General features: G+C 42.9%; 1 protein-coding gene across 4 annotated transcripts in view; it reads right to left on the reverse strand.

Moving 5' to 3' along the window:
* The window catches only part of c17h14orf180 (chromosome 17 C14orf180 homolog), a 152247-nt gene that overhangs the window by 113576 nt on the left and 20551 nt on the right, over window positions 1-18120 (reverse strand). The window lies entirely within an intron of this gene.

An 18120-nucleotide genomic window follows, 5' to 3' on the forward strand; every position in this document is an offset into this window, starting at 1 on the left:
ACGGCGTGACACGGCCGCTGTGTTGCCGTTTGTGTTCCACTTTGCTCTTCAGCTTTTTCCCCATTGTCAGTTTTGGCAAGCTTGGAATTTAAATTCAACGCAGTCGCAAAATCACTCCATCAATCTCGCACTGGAAACATAAAGGCTGAAGGCGCCGATTAGGGGACTTTTCCTGTAAACATTTGTGCCACCTGGTGAGTGGCACACAACAGACTGACATGATATAGTGCCAATTTACGCCCATGTTTAGGTATGCCAATCAGTCTGAGAAACACACTAGTACCTATCTGCTGTATGGAGTACAGAGTACATCCAGCAAAATTTAATTAGCGCCTGTTTTCAAGCGCCGTCGATTCATGAATGGATGCCGTGACGGGCATATGTGTCTATACCTACAGGGGATAAGCAGTAAAGAAAGCAAGTTGAGGAGGGGGGGCGTTTGTGTGTGTGAGTGCGAGTAGGTGGAGAGGATTAGCCCCTACAGCCTAATTGGTATGCAGGTGGAGTAGTGCCTTCACTGAATGCAGCAATATTTTGCAGCAACCCTCCGACAAGAGGGTGCCACTTAATCAGGTGACCCCCATTCACTCGTGTTCATCAAAGCACAGATGGTACCGGACTCTTTCCCTTTAAAAAAAAAAAAAAAAAATCCACATATGAACCATATTTCCTATCATAAAGACAGCTCTCATCCAGCTTGGCCAAAGTGTTCTAGCTGATAATGACACTAAATCAGAGGTAAAGTAGTCCATGTGAAATAAGTATAAGGAACGGTTTTACCAGCAATTCATGTTAACATGACAGCTTACAGTGCAATTCACTGTTCTCCAGTAACCTGTCGCTATTGTGCTGTTGCATTATATCAGGTGAGAGGGTGTTTTTTTTTCTTTTTCCCTTCTTCTCGGGCGGTAGCTTCCATTCCCATCCCGCACTCACACTCAATATGGTGACACAGAGCGTGTCAGAGTCACTCTCTGCTATCAAGCTCCAGATAATTGTGTGGCCTCATGGAGAGCATGTGTATCAGCTCTAAACTGGCCTCCAGCTAGAAGCACCTCACAGCACCATCAAATTAGAAAAAAAAGACAGAAAAAGCTGTCTGAAGGTGTGAAGTTTGCAGGCTTGAGGGAATGATACAAGCACTCCTAACCACTCCTGTGTTAAAAAGGTATTCCAGGGAAAGAGCGCAGATGTCAGCGGAGCGTACAATAAATCACACGCATAAATATGTTTGCTTTGAAAAGTTTTGAACAATTGTATTGTGTTCCTCGTGAAGATCACCGCCACTGCTAGACGTACTAAAACCTCTGCTGCCAGACCGAATCTAACACCTTTAGATGTCCTTTAATCCAGCTTATCATTATCGCTCCTTCACCCCCACCCCACTCTTTTTCTTCCACTCCCCTCATTGGTTTTCAGCTCATGTAGTGACACATGACCCTGACGTGTACCAGAGGTTAACACAAAGCCTAATGACTTAGAAAACTGACAGTACAATTTCAGCCAACAAAAGCACAGAGAAGGGGCGGCGGTAATTGAAATTTCTACACCTGAACAAGATCAGAAAATCAGGGGAGGAAAAAAAAAAGAAGAAGAAATTAAATGCAGCACGTGAGATTTCTTTTTGATGTGACTGAAGCGTTCGCTAACAACACCTCTGCACTGTGGTGTATCACAGTACTTACAGAAGAATCAAGGGGAATAGACGAGCATATAAGAGTCAGCTTTCAATTTCACTGCTCAGATCCTCCAAAACCGAGCGGCGCAAACATCAGAATGTTGGTGTGTGTTCGTGTGAGTAGCGACAGTATAGAGCTCGTTTCAGATACTTTTAAACATTCTTATAAATGGACTTATCTAGAACACAAAATACGACTATGTGCTACATCGGAACTCATTTTCAAAAGGTGTTTCCATCTACCGTGAGACACGTTGTTAGAGGAAGGGAAAATCGTTTGCAATGTTTTGAGCTTCTCAGTCTTTTTCCTTCAGTTTTGGACTGTGTGTGTGGTGTCACATGAGATTTGTGCATTAACAGAAAACTATGATCACCATCTATACTATTAACTATATACTCACACTAGTTTCTCATTCTTGCTGTTGAGATGATTGTCTGTTTTTCATAGCGCTGCTGTATGTACCAGTGATCAGTTCCACCAGCTTTTCATGGGAATTCAGTACTTCTTATTAAGCCATCTGGTCCAAGGTAGAAAAAAACCCCAACTAATTTTATTAACTTTTCACAGGTTATGTTTCCTGACATAATTTTTCTAATTGCGACCGTCATTCAAGTGAATTCTGGGAAAGGACTCAGTATCTTGTCACTGAGTAAGTGCTCTAGTTTATAGTCCTGCCAGAATTGAGGATCCTGGGGGGCTCGCAGTAACATGCTGACACCATTGTATCCATTTAGTTGAAAATGAGTGGCTTGCAGTTTTATGATCGTATTCCACTTGGCTAGATTTCTGTCGCTCCTGGTATGTCTAACTCCCAGACTGGGGCATGGGAAATAGAAAATGTATTTGTGCACTCGTGCACTCACACACTCACACACACACACACACACACACACACACACACACACACACACACACACACACACACTCTCTCTCTCTCTTTCTCTCTCTCTGTCTTTCCTCTGCATGTGTGTTATAGTTGCAAACACCTACACACAAAATTATTAGTCTACACATTTGAATATTTGTGTGTGGGTGCTTGCAACCCCTGAGTGCTTGCTCTTTGCTTAAAAAAAAAAAGCAAAACTGCTGTACCTGTCATCTACAAGCCTTACAGCAGATTTTAACTCCTTGTGGTATTTGCTTCCTGGCGCTTGGTTAATGAAAGAGCAGTATTCTCATTCTTTAGCTCTGCTTTTGCCCCCTTTCATTCCTGAAGGAATTATCCAGACAAGGAATGTGCATTATTAACAGTTAACTGGCAATAAGACTTGGCATCAACTAATATCAGTTTTAGATTAAAAAAAAAAAAATCTGCAAAAGCTAAACATGTAGAAATCTGTGCTGCTGTGACAATGATGGAGTTGAGCCTGGTACTACTGGGGGTGAGGAGACAGAGGCATGTGCTGCCCAGGCTGAAGCCGGACACCGTAGCCAGAGTGATGTCATGATGCTGGTCCCGGGAGACGACTGCAGCACTTCTGAACAAACTGAGGTGGACGCCTGCGTGAGAGACAGTCTCCCCTTCTTGGATTCTAATCGCTTTGATTGGTTGATAGCCAATAAACTCTCCTACATGGGAGATTACACATTTTACTTAGATACCTCTTAGATTCAATTTGTCTTTTGTTCATGAAGCAAGTTTGGTGTCTATTTGCTTTTAAGACTCCTTAAACTACATTATCTCTTTCGTAAGCGTCTTGGTCTTCTGTTTTACTCCGTTTGTGTCAGCGCTGCATGTGCACAGGGATCTGACGATGTGTTGTGCTGGTATGTCTTAATGGGTCACACACACTCATCCATACTAGCTCTATTCTAGCACAATTTAATCTCGTCAGTTAAAGGTTTATGGTTGGGAGTCGGCTAATGGTACAAACAAACCTTCCAAACAAGCATCGCTAGTCCAGGCCAATCGTTGCTCAGTGCTCCACAGCTACTTGTTAACTGTGTCTGCTGTTTGGTGCAGAGCAGGTGGAGGGTTTTTAGAGCCGTTTCTGATAATACGCTGACAGGTAAGTGTCATTGTGAGCAATTCAAATTATTCGTGCTAGACCGGAGGCCCTCATCAGGATTGAAAAGCAAACAATCTCAGTAAAGTTACTTGTTGATGCGTGTGGTGCAAATTAACCACAAGAGTGTAGCTGCTATTTTTGAAAATGCAGCTGCAGCTGTTATCATTTCCTGGGGTTGAAATTCATCGCTGTCTTTTCTCTGCTTTTCTCACTCACTGCCACGTATTCATGTATGCCAAAAGATGTTGGGGATATTGTCCCACCACAAATCTGTCAGTGTCGGGTGCATATACAAATCACTCAGGCTAAAAGCTAAGGTCAGTGTGAACCTCATGTCTGCCATGTTTCATCTTCCTCAAGGTCAGGAACGTGTCAAGTTCAATGACCCGAGGCAAAAGTCAAGATTACACTCACATGGTAAAGTATGTTTTTCTCCATCTGTGAAGTGGCCACAAGGGTCAGGGGCAAGAACCACGGCTTTAATCTGATCCTGGCAATACAGCGCTGCTACATTTAACTACTTGCCTTGGATTGCAGCGTTGTAGATCACGCAATCATAAATTTCAGATCAAGAAATAAAACTGTCTGATGAAGAGCACTGTTTAGGAGTGGGGTTCTTTTCTCCATTTCTGCTATTAAATTAACCAGGATTACATTTCAGATCTATTTCAAGCAAAAACTGAACTCTTCCTCCTCAGATGGGAAAAGAAATTCAACTAGGATATCACCAGCAGTATGTACCAACAACATAAAGTTGTAAGTAGTAAAAGAATAATTTTTCCCCGAAGGAATAATTTTTCTCCGTTATGCTGGCTATCCTTCACGTATATTCTGCCCCGAGCATGGTCCAGATTGAAGAGTAATGGAGCCTGTGAAATCAAAAGGGTACTAGCCATGCTAAAAGAATAAGAAGTGGGATCTACCACACACCATTTCACACATACTGGAGTCAGGGCTGCAGGAGAAAAGAGAACAAAAAGGTTTGTGCCATTCAAGAAACCTATGCATTTATACAGGCTTTACCTTCACACAGTACAGAGGGGGGTGGTGCTCTGATCCAGCCATGAAATTATTTATTTCAAAGGCGTGTTAGCTTAAAGAAATCGATACAGCTGCACCACTTGTAAGGCTAAATTTAAAATGCTATGTATACATACAGTGCATGACAAGAGTGAAATGCAAAGTTCTACACACACGCACACACACACACACACACACACACACACACACACACACACACACACACACACACACACACACACACACACACAGCCAGGAAGAGGAAACAAGACCCTTACCTACTGGTAGTCACTCAGTAACTGTGTTTTCATTTACTTGTCAAAGCAAATTTTAATCCAATTGTGGAGATGTTCTAGAAAGGAAATGTGCATCACAGTCGCTGTGTGTCCATCATCTGAAACAGGCTGTGTCATGTTGCCAGAAGATGGCAGTGGCCGTGTCTGGACTACACTACAGGAAGAAGAGCAGACTACCGGCAGAAAATTACCTTCCCTTGGAAAAGTTCTTATTTTTTGGGACCAGCTAGAATTAGCAAACTGGCTAGAGATGAAGACAAGTTAATGGAATATTTGTGAAGACTAAAGCAATGAGATGAGTTAGATTTGCAAAGTCAGACCTAATTTGGAATAAGGGTTTCCATCTTGGGTGGCACGGTGGTGCAGTGGTCAGCACTGTCACCTCAAGGCAAGAAGGTTCTGGGTACGAGCCCCGGCTCCATCACAGGATCTTTCTGTGTGGAGTCTGCATGTTCTCCCTGTTCCTGAGTGGGTTCTCTCCAGGTACTAAGGCTTCCTCCCACAGTCCAAAGACATCAAGAGAGGACGAGGCTGATTGATACTCTAAATTGACCGTAGGTGTGGCTGTGAGTGTGAATGGTTGTCTGTCTATGTGTTTTGGCCTTGCGTTGGACTGGTGACCCGTCCAGGGTGAACCCTGCCTCTAACCCGAAGGCAGCTAGGATAGGCTTCAAGGCTCCCCCCCCCCCCGACCCTTAATAGAGTAAGCGGTAGAAGATGGATGGATGGTTTCCATCTCCTGTTTTGTGCATTTCCTCTGTTTTGGGATCAATAAAATAATAATAAATAAATAAATAAACTTTGTGAAACTGAGGGAGTTGTCAAGAATCTCACCATTTCCATCTCTCTTTTCTAATCTGATACTTCAAAATGAACACCGACACACAGTGATGGAAATCAGACCTTTGTAATGGTGGCTATTAGCAACTGGACTTAAACATGTAGGCTGCACAACTGCTGTGGGTCCAGATCTACAGTCCCGGTATTGAGATCAGTATGGAGGCTAGTGCAGAAAAAATCTCATAGCTTTTGTTGAAATATGTTTCTGTCCAATCCATCCCTGTAAAATGTTTTATTGTACTTCTTATGTTACACGAGTACAGTACTGTCAATTCTCAAATCAAGACTGCAAGATTTTGTGATCAGAACACACCAGTGTCTTGTATTTCACCGCTCATTTTGGTATTTGCTGCTCTGCAAAACCTCATAAAACTACTCGGAATAATGGTAAAACCCGAGTATAACATGAAACATGTGCATCTTTATCCAGCAGTTCACCGTTCTTCCCATCTCTAGTTAGACCTGCAGTCAAGAATAATGTAGAAAATGAGTCCAAGCAAAGACTATTCTAGTTATAATTAAGTCAAAGTCCTAATTCAGCCAGGGTTGTCTTGTATTAATGCAGGAAGTGACAGGAGTGAGCCAGGCTCTGTTGTACCAGCTCGGCCTGCCTCTCATTTCTCCTCATCTCGTGCTATTGTAGCGCTTATTTCATTAGACAGAGCACAGAGAGAGGGAGAGATGTGAAGAGGTCACTTTTACTATGCAAAGCAGTAAACCCCATTTTACGGTGACTTTCATGAGGCTGTTGCTACTCTGTCGCTCTTTATCCGCTTAGCAGCAGACGAACCCCAGCTCCACCAGGACCTCTGATCTCACTCATATTTACTATTTGCAACCCGTCTTTGAATACTGAGTCCAGCTGGAGTCCAGGAAGTTGAAAGCTCAGCCTTTGAAGTCGGGTGTGATTAACACATAATAACACGTGTCTACTCTCCTTTTAAGTAATCACACTTTAAAAAAAGGTCCTTTTTTTTCAACTGCACAGAAGAGTTGCACTATGTCCATATTCACAAGTTGGCCACCTGTGACGGCTTTCTGGAAACTCATTTAATGTGGCCATTGCCTTGTCAATTTATAGACCTTGCCACCATGGCATTATTGCTCACAAAGGTGACTAATGAGCAGGAGGTGAGAAGTGAAACTTGTCATTAGAATGAAACATTTGAGAGGGTCAGATCCTGTGTGAAAAGGAACAGGGAGGATAATTGAAAGTGCAGAGTGAAACTTGAGCAATAGGGTTGTGATTAAACTGGAGGGACGGACATTACGAGCCTTCTATCATTTAACACCTTGATTGCATGTCTGCCATGTCGCTGTCAGTCTGACTGCTTCATCAAAGCTCTTTGTCTGCTAAGAGGGCCACATCTGGACCCGTCCCCAGAGACCAAACGTTTCTGAGGATTCCTGACCTGGATTTATTCCTGATTTTTCAGCTATGACACTTGATCTTACTGCAGCTCTTACGATAATTACAACCCCGACAATCATAGATACACAAAAATAACTTGACACGAGTTGCTTATAGAATCTATTCATGTCCCTGTTTACATGCCTGGGTTAGCAGCACTCATTGGAAGCTGGACCATATGTTGGCAAAGCATTTTTACTGATGTACTTCTTGCAAAATGCTGTAAAAGCTCCAGTAGAAGGTCCTCAGTGACGGGACTAAGGTCATAATACTAAATGTGCAATCATTCCTTGCACATAGGATCACGGGACACACAAAATCCCTGGTTTGACAACATAACAGTCCAGGCATTGAGGTGTCGTCTGCATTGTATCGTAGTTGACCAATAATACTTTCTTGAAATGTTATTTATTTGATGAAAAGTAATGTTTTGTGCAGTAAAAAAAACAAAACCAAAAAACAAAATCGGTCAAGTTCTGGTTCGGGTTTACGCTCCAAAAACACTATAAAGTCAAGAGAGCATCATGGTCACAGTTGTAAAACAGTGTTGTAAACGGGACTCAAGTCTGTCTCTGGAGAGTCTAGTTCGTGCTGGACCCACCCCCACCCCAACCTGCTCACCCACGAGGACCTTCCTATATTTTAACTATACTAACCACCAGCCGCCACATGACATTCCTAAACCTGGTCATTTGTGTGCCCACAATTTAATTTCCATCGTTTCAGCGTTGCTGCTGTGTGATTTTGACTTATTTCATCACGCGACCAGATAAAATGGTTTGTCCACAGGCTACAGTCGTCTCACATATCTATATTTCTGAGAGATCAGCCTGGATAATTAACAGGGAACACTAAACACCTTCCTGATGAGTTGCAGATTGCTAATGGAATTTCATGCGACTGTAAAAGAAAATGAGCTATGACAACATAAAATAGCAAAAAATGGTAATGTTCCAATTATCTTTTCATCACGGACACCACATTTGTTAACCATATACCTGTTGGTGTTAGACAGAAACCCTCGAATCAGCTTTTTTCTGCTAATTTTGGAAGCTCTGTGTTCTTCTAGTTGATCTCGGGGCCACAGAGGGCAAACTGTAGCCAAAATGACAGTTACTGGTGAAGCATTCCTATAAAATGAAGGTTCAAAGCATTTTTCAATTGAGTTGAGGAACAAATTAGATTGAAATGGCTTCTTCCTTTGTGCTTTCAATTAAATGTGTCACAAATTAGTGAAGGGTTATAGGGGGCCACGTCAAAATGACAGAATAATTATGACAGGGAGGATTTCATTGGTGTAAAATAAAGAATCAGGACTGAGAGGTGGAGCATCAGGATGATGGAGAGGTTCTTGCACTACCAAAATAACAGAGAGGAGACATATTTCACTGAACACATTTGGTCTTTATCATCAGTGTTCATACAACACAGACAACCCATTCTGGTCTCCACCCAGGGGGGTCTGTCCCTCCCAGTGACCCCCGTATACCCCGTCAGACTAAACAATGATGCTGGGTCACCTCCTTGTGGCCCAAGACAGATGGCTGGCTCCTCTCTGCAGCCGTGCACCATGGCCAAGGTCACCTCCCCTGCTCTCAGTGCACCTGCACCCCAATACTCCCCATCATCATCAGCCTTATTCGTGCTTCACCTCGCACATGCCGCTGTGCAAACCCCTCCCCCGATCCAACCGGAGAAAATGAACCATTTAGATTCTGCTGGTGTGTCACATCACTCTGAGAACACCTGTATATATTGAAAAAAAAAGAAAGAAAAAGACAAAAGCCACCCAGTTAATTCACCGGAGCGCATTTTTCACCAGTTGGATGGATCTACTTCTACTGTACAGAGCTGCACTGTTTTCACTAATGAAGACATGATGCAAGGTTGGCAAAAGAAGATGGAAAAGCAACGCAAACACACTGGAATCATGTCTTAAATTACAACAAATGCCTAGCTTACCTCAACCTGAATCAATTGGCACTTTTGTCACTCAAGAAATGCTCCGCAGCAAGCCGATGGGAAGTGGGAGTAGTATTGATGAGAGGCTGTGATCCATGAGACAGGCTACCTGTCACCGTCACAGGCGTCCCCCCCTTACCCATCCAATACACAAAACCATCAGATCGATGTCCACAGACATAGACCCCCACCCCGCAAAACTAATTATCTGAGTATTTTATACTGCCAACTCCCCTCCACGCTTTGTTTATTCAGGCTGCAATTAGTGAAATCATCAATAAAAATGGGGGAGGAACCGCTGAAGAGTGGAACAATGGCAGAAGGTGAGAGGTGGAGTCTCAGGAAAGCTGCCACTGCTCTGGCAGGCTGTGACAATGCAGACAGAGAACTGGGATTTTTTTCATGGACTGGAAGATTCAAGACGGAATGTGTAACACCAAGTCCAGTCTGGATGAGGTGCCAAAGTCCTCAGGTTTGGAGCATACATTTCCTTGAAAATCTGACGCTGGTGGCTCCGTACATCACACCAGCACACACAATTAAGTTGCTGTGAATATTTATGACGAGTTTAAAGACATCCCTCTCAGTCCCCCATGTGTCACAAAGTGGCTGTAATCAGGATTCTGAAGAGTCTGCAGCTCTCTGTCGATAACCAGCTTTTCTACTGAGAGTCGTAAAATCTGCAGCTCCACTCTGATTCTAAAAGGTGTGCTTAAGTAGCAGGGGGCTAGGGTTCTCTTGCTCCCTTTGAATCTTTAAACGCTGCAACAAAATGAAGGCATCCCTTTAGTCAATTAGTTTCTCAAAACGAGGACCAACAGATGCGCAGGAGAAGGTAAAACCTTGATTTGGAGCTTCTACAAAAAATTTCATGTAACCTTAATGGCTACGTGACAATCAAACCAAATACGAACATGACAGTATTTTGCCTCAGTGTTTGAGAGGATGTGGATTCTGCCTGAATGCAACACAGTAGGAGGCAGAGAGCAAAAAGGTTTCAACTAGACTGGGAAATAATGGTTGTTTCAGCTCACGGCAGGTCTCAGGCCCACCATCTGTCAAGAGAGCTATTTTGACTCTGAAGCTCACCCATGTGGTTGAGGCAGATTAGCATAGAGGATGCAGTTCTGCAGCACTCTCAATTCCTGTGTTCATCTCATAATGTCTGTGTGGCATTATAACGCTGAATGGTGACACTGGAACTTTTACAATGTGCTAGAGGTCATAGATTACCACGTTAACAGTAGAGCAGTCAGCATTTAATCTTCCTCCAGGGAGGAGCCGAGCTTGGGCCACCAGCTTGTAAAGACTTAAGACATACTGCAATCCTTTGTGTGCAGTCTTATCGTTAATTAAATTAAAACCTTGATTTCCCTCAGCTGAGAGTTGATTTCCTCCTGGTACAATTATGCAGGTTTAACGTGTGCACTGATGTGTTTGGTCACTGGCAGACGATCTGTCCTGAGAGCATTGATCCCTGACGGCCGTACAGCCAGGAACTCATTCCCCTCAGAGTAAGCCAACCCTAAGGTGCACAGTCACTGATGGGAAGCTTGTATTTACTGAAAGTGTTTGTATTGATGCCCATTATTAAAAGTTCTATCAACTGCATGACAGTTCATCTGAAAGTATCAGATAATGGGTTGAAATGAAGACTGAACTACTTAAACAAGAAGTTTTTGCTGATTCAACACTCTTCAATTTAAGGATTTGCTGACTTGTCATTTTGGATGTTTGGAAGATCTAATACAAAAAAAAAAAGTCCCTGCTAATTTTACCCACACATAGCAAACAGTATGTTTTCCAATCTTCCAGACTAAAAATTCATCACCGGTCTGTGATTTCGTTCTTTAATTGTTTGCTTTCAGACACCGTGAGTGAACAGCATGTGGTAAGCTGACTAACTTCCATCGCCCTACAGGTACGCAGACAATTAGGAAGGCCTCTGTTTGCGATTTTACCCTGCGGGGATGCTGCTGAGAGCAGGCGAGTGGTGGTGCCTTTTAATCAGTACCAACGTAAGAAGCTCCCATGTGTGACCACAGCCCCATCACCACCCCCAGACAATCTAAAACGTTTGTCTCTCGCGTTCTCACTTTGTATTCCCTCACAATCACTCTGCTTTAGCTCTGCAGCTGTCTCCCATTTCTTAACCTTTCTCCAATTGCTCTGTGACATTAAGTTGGAGACTCAAGCCATCATGTTATCTCCAGACAGCAGCTTTAACACCGAAGGAGCCATGAAAATGCCAGATCCTGTCTCCAACTATGACTTGAGCCTTATCAAATGCTCGGTGCACCTCAGATGCTTCAAACAGTTTGGAGAAACATCAAAAATGTTCTTAAGACATCTGTGACCAACTTCCTCTTAATCCATTCACCCTACAGAACAACTTGCCATTGAGCCTAATTGGGTATAAATGCTAGGAAAACACACTGTGCATGCCACTGTTTCATCAGAGACATTCTCTTTACTCTCATTAAAGAACACTGTTGTGTGATTTCAGGCCTAACAGTCTTTCTTCAATTTTCTTTATAACCAAAACAAAAGGGTTTTCCCAACTCGGAACAGTTTCCTGACAACCTCAGCACAACACACGGAAGCATCCGCCTCCTCCCCCTCCCCTCGTCTTAGAGGAAGACGCTCTTTGTTCTAAAGTCTGGTTGAGAAATCTTTGACAACATCAAAGAGATGCAGAGCGTTTCTCCATCCAGCGTGCTAATGAGAGACGACCATCCTGCGCTAGTGTGATTACAGCTGCTTCGTTAGGGGGATAAACTGATATTGTGTGTTGCTGCATCCTTGGGGAGATTCTTTCCCTACAAGGAACTCACGTTCACTTAAAGATCAGTCAGCAATGCGTGAATGGGTTAATGCACTTCTGATGACTTTTGATCTTCTGGTAAAGAGCGGTTGCTATCGTTAAATCTTAAGATAGGGAAAGCATGCTAGAAGAAGACGAAATGTAAAAATCCGGCTCCTGCAAAGACTGACAGGAAGTTCTCCTCAGGGTGAAAAGCATCCTGCATGAGCTCTGTCTGTTTATCATTGCCTTGAGAGCTATTCACTCAAAACACAAAAAGAGGAAAAACAAAAGGGACTCAGTTAGCAGTGCGTGTCGTAAAACATAAACCCAACAAATCAGGAGAAATCAACTGAGAGTAAGAAACAGCGGAGAACAACTTGACCCTGAATTTCATTCCTCCTCACAGAGGATATTTTCACCACAGCCATGCATCACAGCGTCAAGCCTTGGTATTTACAGCCTGGCCACCCTGCACTGATATTGTTATGGATTATTCAGTAAAATTGGTCTTTGTAATTTATCGTGGTTTATGGTTAAGATTAATTGGTTGACCTTTTTGGCTGTGTGTGCATGTGTGTGAGAGTGTAAGTGTGTCTAAGCAGGGCAAAAGAGGAAAAAGCATGTCATAATTTAGCAATTTCTACAAATTCTAGTCACAGATGAAACAGCATGTCTTTATGGAAAAAAACAAAAACACTTTCCAGATCAAACCTGCTGACCCGTAATAGCCAATATACACACCTTCAGAATCAATTAGTGACAAAATATGTGACTCCATCGTTTGATATACAAACCTCCCCCTTCTCCTCCTCTAAATGATTCAAGCCTCCCTCATCCCATTTCGCTGTAATTATTTGAGTTGCATTAGGTCTCCCATTAAAATTAGCAATGTTTTATGGTAATTCCTTTTGAAAAATGCTGTTGCTGAGGGAGATAATTATCTCCATTATTCAGAAGCTCATACCCAAGATACACAGGGCACAGCATCCCATGTGCTTGGGGCTGTTCGTACCCACAGGTGGAAATAATTGAAATGTGGCAGATGTTTAATTATTGCTATTTTAAAAACATAGTGGATCGTAATGAATAGTGTATCTTTCTTACATCGCCAAGTGCGATAATCGCGCATTTCATTCAAGCTGCTGGGTGTAATTATCTTCATTGTAATTTCAATGTAAAAACAGTAAAATGTTTATCAAGATCACGGCATGGAAAAATCCTGAAGGATACCTCGTCCAAACAGAGGCTCTACGTTTGAAGACGGTGCAGCAGGAACCCGCGGAGGAGCAGAACCTGCACAATCTATACTGTATATATGATGATGTATGATTTGTGCAACACCGAGGCAACATGATGGATCAGTGGGTTGTTTTGAGAAAGACTCTCCAGTAGGACACCAGAGGGAACGTGCTGGCCTGATATGATCTGGAATTCTCTTAATAACAAGGGTAGGCACAAGGGCACTGGTCTCAGAGGACGCAATCTATTATTCATCTGAAGATTCCATGAATTAACAATGAGATTATCCCACCATATAGGTTTTACATCATCAACAGGAAAAACACGATTGTCCCTAATATTTTCTTATTTCCTTTCATGATGATCAGTTTAAATGTACAACTTTACGCTGGCACAAAATGGCAACGTTAATATTTGAGCAGCAGCATCTTGTCAGATCCATTACACCAGTCCCCTAAAATGAATAGATCTGCTAGACAAACCATGAACGACTTTGTACGATAGATGGTAAGTGAAAGATCTGTAAGGGAGGCAACCGCACACACACACCACTATTGCTTCAGATGCAGATATCTCATGAAGTAACTACACCAGGGGTGTCCAAACTTTTTTCACTGTGCCCCACATACAAGAAAATATACAAACAGACGGGCCACACACTAGAGGTGATAGTGTATTAATGTTAGCAAACTCAATCAATTGTAGGCTAATTATGCTTGATAATTGAATATGCTTGAAGGAAAGAAAAAAAAAACAGCTTTCCACAATGTTTTTTTCATTTATTTTCTTTCGAAAAGGGTTGGCAGCTCATTCTCAAAACAACAGGCTCAGATTGCTCCTCAGTCAGTGTGGTGATCCCCTTCACAGCACTGTAGAAAAGGGGGGTAAGGGGATGAGTATATTTCAGTCTTGTTATGCAAATAGGTTATTGGGCTTATTAGCACACCAACTAACATTTGTTAGAAAATGTTATCGACTTTAATTAATGAGTACAAATTAAGTAGATCATAAGGCTGATTAACATATGAATTATTAATTAATTGACCCTTACCCCCTCTGACGCAGCTACTTCACACATTCCTCATGCAAATCAGGCTGCTGACTGGCCAGCAGAAGTAAAGACAAGTAAACAACAGCATTTAAAACATAGCACAGCCTACTATTTATTGTTTCTACATGAACACACATCTGGAACAACTGGATCAGTCACTCATAGCTCCATGTCCACTCCTGCAAACACTGCTCGATGTCTGCCTGGTCAACCGCAGGTGTCCGAATGTCCGAAGTGGACAGGTGAAGCACCAGTTCAGCCTCTTCCTCTGCCGAAAATTCCCTTACTGGCCATCTTTTCTCTCGCTCTGCCGCGTTCACGGGCATCAACAACTACAGCGCTGCTTTACGCAGCCAAGCTAAATTTACGCCGGTGCGCAAGCCTCCTGTTGTTGCCCACGAAACCTGATACCCTCATGCTCGTTACCGTTTTTTTTGTCTGTTTATTGGCTAAAAGAGTATCTACTTTATATTTGGAAATAATCTCATTGGCTGGTGTCAAGTGTCAATCAAGTGATGCATGGTCCGCTTTGTAAACTGGGGTCTGGTTGGGGTTTCAGCCCTGGATCAACAACCCAGGCACTGATTGGCTCAGCCTGCTATTGATGTGTTCAGCAGACTGACACATCACTAAGAAGGAGTATCGCGGAGATCTAAGTAATACTGGCTGCTGGTTACAGGAAGAGAGAGGGGGAAGCTAGTTAGGCGACTGTGACCGCGGCGCAATCCTACACTGCAGTAATACACTGGAAATAAAGAATGCAGCAGGGAATGCTGTAAATTCTACTTCTTTGGAGACTTACAGATAAAGTTAAATGCCGATAGTTTAACGGTGATGACGTTGGGAGTTAGTATGTGGGTTTTGCTTGCCAGTTGCCTAGCAACATTTTAACTAAACTCCGGCTACAAGTAACTTTATTCATCATGACTGGGTGTTTCTTAATCGTTACACCACCAGGTTTCGAATGAGGTATAACATGATCGGATACATTGTTGCCGCTAAAATCCTGCTTAAGAGGTTAAAGTCAAGTTCCATGTGTGGGCCCATATTCCATTATATTTTTAGAATATGCTGCAGGCCAATTAAAATCGGACCACGTGCCGCAGTTGGCCCGCGGGCCGTAGTTTGGACACCCCTGAACTACACACTTGCAGAGATATACATATACACATATGTAGTTGCTATCATGGCCAAAGGGAATGCCCATTAGATTTTGAGGCACGTGTGTATCTGAAATCATGCAAAAGCTTGAGGGTGTATCACCCCCCCCCCCTTTTTTTTTTGGCAAGAGAATTGAATATGCTTCAGGTCACTTTCTACCTATTCTTTTATCTCCCGGTATCTTGTTTGGAGAAAAAAAAAAAACAGTTGTCGCCAGAAATATGGCTGCAAATGTCCTGATGTCCTGAGGTTCTACACCCTCAAAAGAGTAGGTGGAGTGTCACAGCTGAAAATGAACCCCAACAAACTGTTCACAGCTTTGGAGACAATATGCCAACCTGCTGTTTTAGGAGATAATTTATCCTCTCATAGGGCCTAAATGTTTGTGTTCAAGCCTCTTTTAAAATAAATAAATAAATAAATCCACAGTTTAATTAGAAAAGTGTGGGCTTGAGCCAAAAAAATGGGTTGGGGGGCTCAAAGTATTAAGAGATCGACTCTGAAACACTGGTCCTTTCCTGGATGCTGCTGACAGTATGAAAATATTGGATGCCTCTAGTCTTTTCAAGAGGAGATTACAACTGTCCATCATCATCCACTTTAATCCTTCAGCTCACCAATAAACCATTCTCATCTTCATATTAATTAGCAGTAAAAGACCACACACAGGTGTCCATCTGTCTTAGTGCTGGGGAGGGCAGATGTCTCTCCTATGGGCTACCTCTCACCCTCGAAGCCTCCCTTCTCTGAAGCAGGTCTTTTTAATTACAACATTGTTGCGGGACTGTGCCGTGTGTGTGTGTGTGTGTAACCCCCCCACTCCTTCCATTAGCGGAGCAGGTCGAGCCCAGCATCGAGGCCAGGTGATGACCAGGTTCTTCAGGGACAGAGATGGAGAAGTAGATCACCAAGGAAACATGATGCAGGTACTTCACAGTAGGATGAAGTGAGGACATGGAATGAGAGACGTGGCCAGCTGTCCTTCACTTGATGCCAGAGAACCTCAAGACATGAAATGAACAACAAAACTAAGTACACTTTGGTTTTAGGAGGGATTTTTTTTTTTTTTTTTAAGAGGCTTTGGGGTTCAGTTACTTAAACACGTAACAAAAAAGATCCTCAGCCACAGGTAATAAATCCTGCCCCATCCCTGATAAGAAATTAAAAAAACAGGTAAACCTAAGCTTGGGTTGTTTCTGTCATTTTAAGTTTCAGACATAAGAATTTGAAATAATTTTTTTTTAAAATGGTGTAAGGAGACTAAAAGGCAGCATGGTTCCACAGTGTATTTTTGAGTTACTCCTGTTTAGGGCTGTATCTGAATCAGATCCATCTGGTCAACTGCAAGGACAGCACTGCTCCTTAAAATTACAATTTTGAGCTTTGAAATTCATCGTACAGGAACTTTTCATAACCTCAGTTTTTTTTTTTTTTTTTTAATAAAGTCAGTTCCTGTTAATGGGTTCTGCTCTCATTCAGCAGACAGCCAAAATGTTCCCATGTCAGAGCCTGAATGGGGCTTTGAAAGAAATTCATTTGGACTCATTCAACAAAACCTGGAAATATGAAGGTTCCTCAAGTAACATTATCATCACCTTGTGTGTGTGTGTGTGTGTGTGTGTGTGTGTGCGCGCGCGCATGCACGCGTGTATTTAAAGGCTAGAGCTGAGAGGACAGAAGCATCGACTCATTAATATGTCGGCAAAATTCAGTCTTTTGCATCACATGAATGTCACCTACATACATGCATACACAATGGGCACAATGAGGTCAGCAAAAATGAATCGAAAACCTAATCCATTAAGCAGGGAGCTTCTCAACGAGAGTCTACACTGACTGCTCTCATTCAGAGAACACACGCAGGATGTTATGTGTCACTAGTGTGCCAAACACAGGTTTGCATGGACCTCATCAGTCCACGAAGACAAGTGAACCCCACATCATCCATCATGTGTTACAAACACTTCAGAGAGACTGGTACAGCCACATGTAGAGTCTCATCATCATGCCCTGCAGCTCCCTGCTCCTCTGGTGGAGAAGAAACATCCGGAATCAGTCAAAGAAACTGCACCAGTGTAAATGTGGAAGCTCATTGGTATAAAAATGGATTCATAGTTTTCACAATGAGCAAAACTGCAAAATACAATTCAATTGCACAACCTGCTCCAGCTGAAGTCGTGTCAAAACCAGAGCTGTTGTTAATGTTTGCTCGTTCTTCGGTCCCCCCCCGCCTGTAGGTAATAGACTGTTGGGTGTGCAGAAAAGCAACTTGAGCATGTATGAGGAACTAAAAGTATTTTATTGCCATTTCATATGGACTGACTAATTGTGATCAACAGATTAAAAAGTAGCAGCGCTGCTCAGAAAGAATGAATGAAAGTTTTTTTTTTCTGTAGAGAGTCACTACAAGACCATCCATCCATTTTCTACCACTTAACCTGTTAAGGGTGGTGGTGGGGGGGGGGGGGGGGGGGCTGGAGCCTGTCCCAGCTGCCTTGGGGCAACAGGTGGGGTTCACCCTGGAAGGGTCCCCGGTCCATGGCCAACACATAGAGACAGACAACCATTCACACTCACAGTCACTCCTACGGTCAATTTAGAGTATCAATCAGCCTCTTGATGTCTTTGGACTGTGGGAGGAAGCTG

The sequence above is a fragment of the Aulostomus chinensis genome, chromosome 17, assembly GCF_037954235.1.
Source record: "Aulostomus chinensis isolate RoL2024-O1b breed Wild chromosome 17, RoL_Achi_v1.0, whole genome shotgun sequence".
Classification (NCBI taxonomy): domain Eukaryota; kingdom Metazoa; phylum Chordata; class Actinopteri; order Syngnathiformes; family Aulostomidae; genus Aulostomus; species Aulostomus chinensis.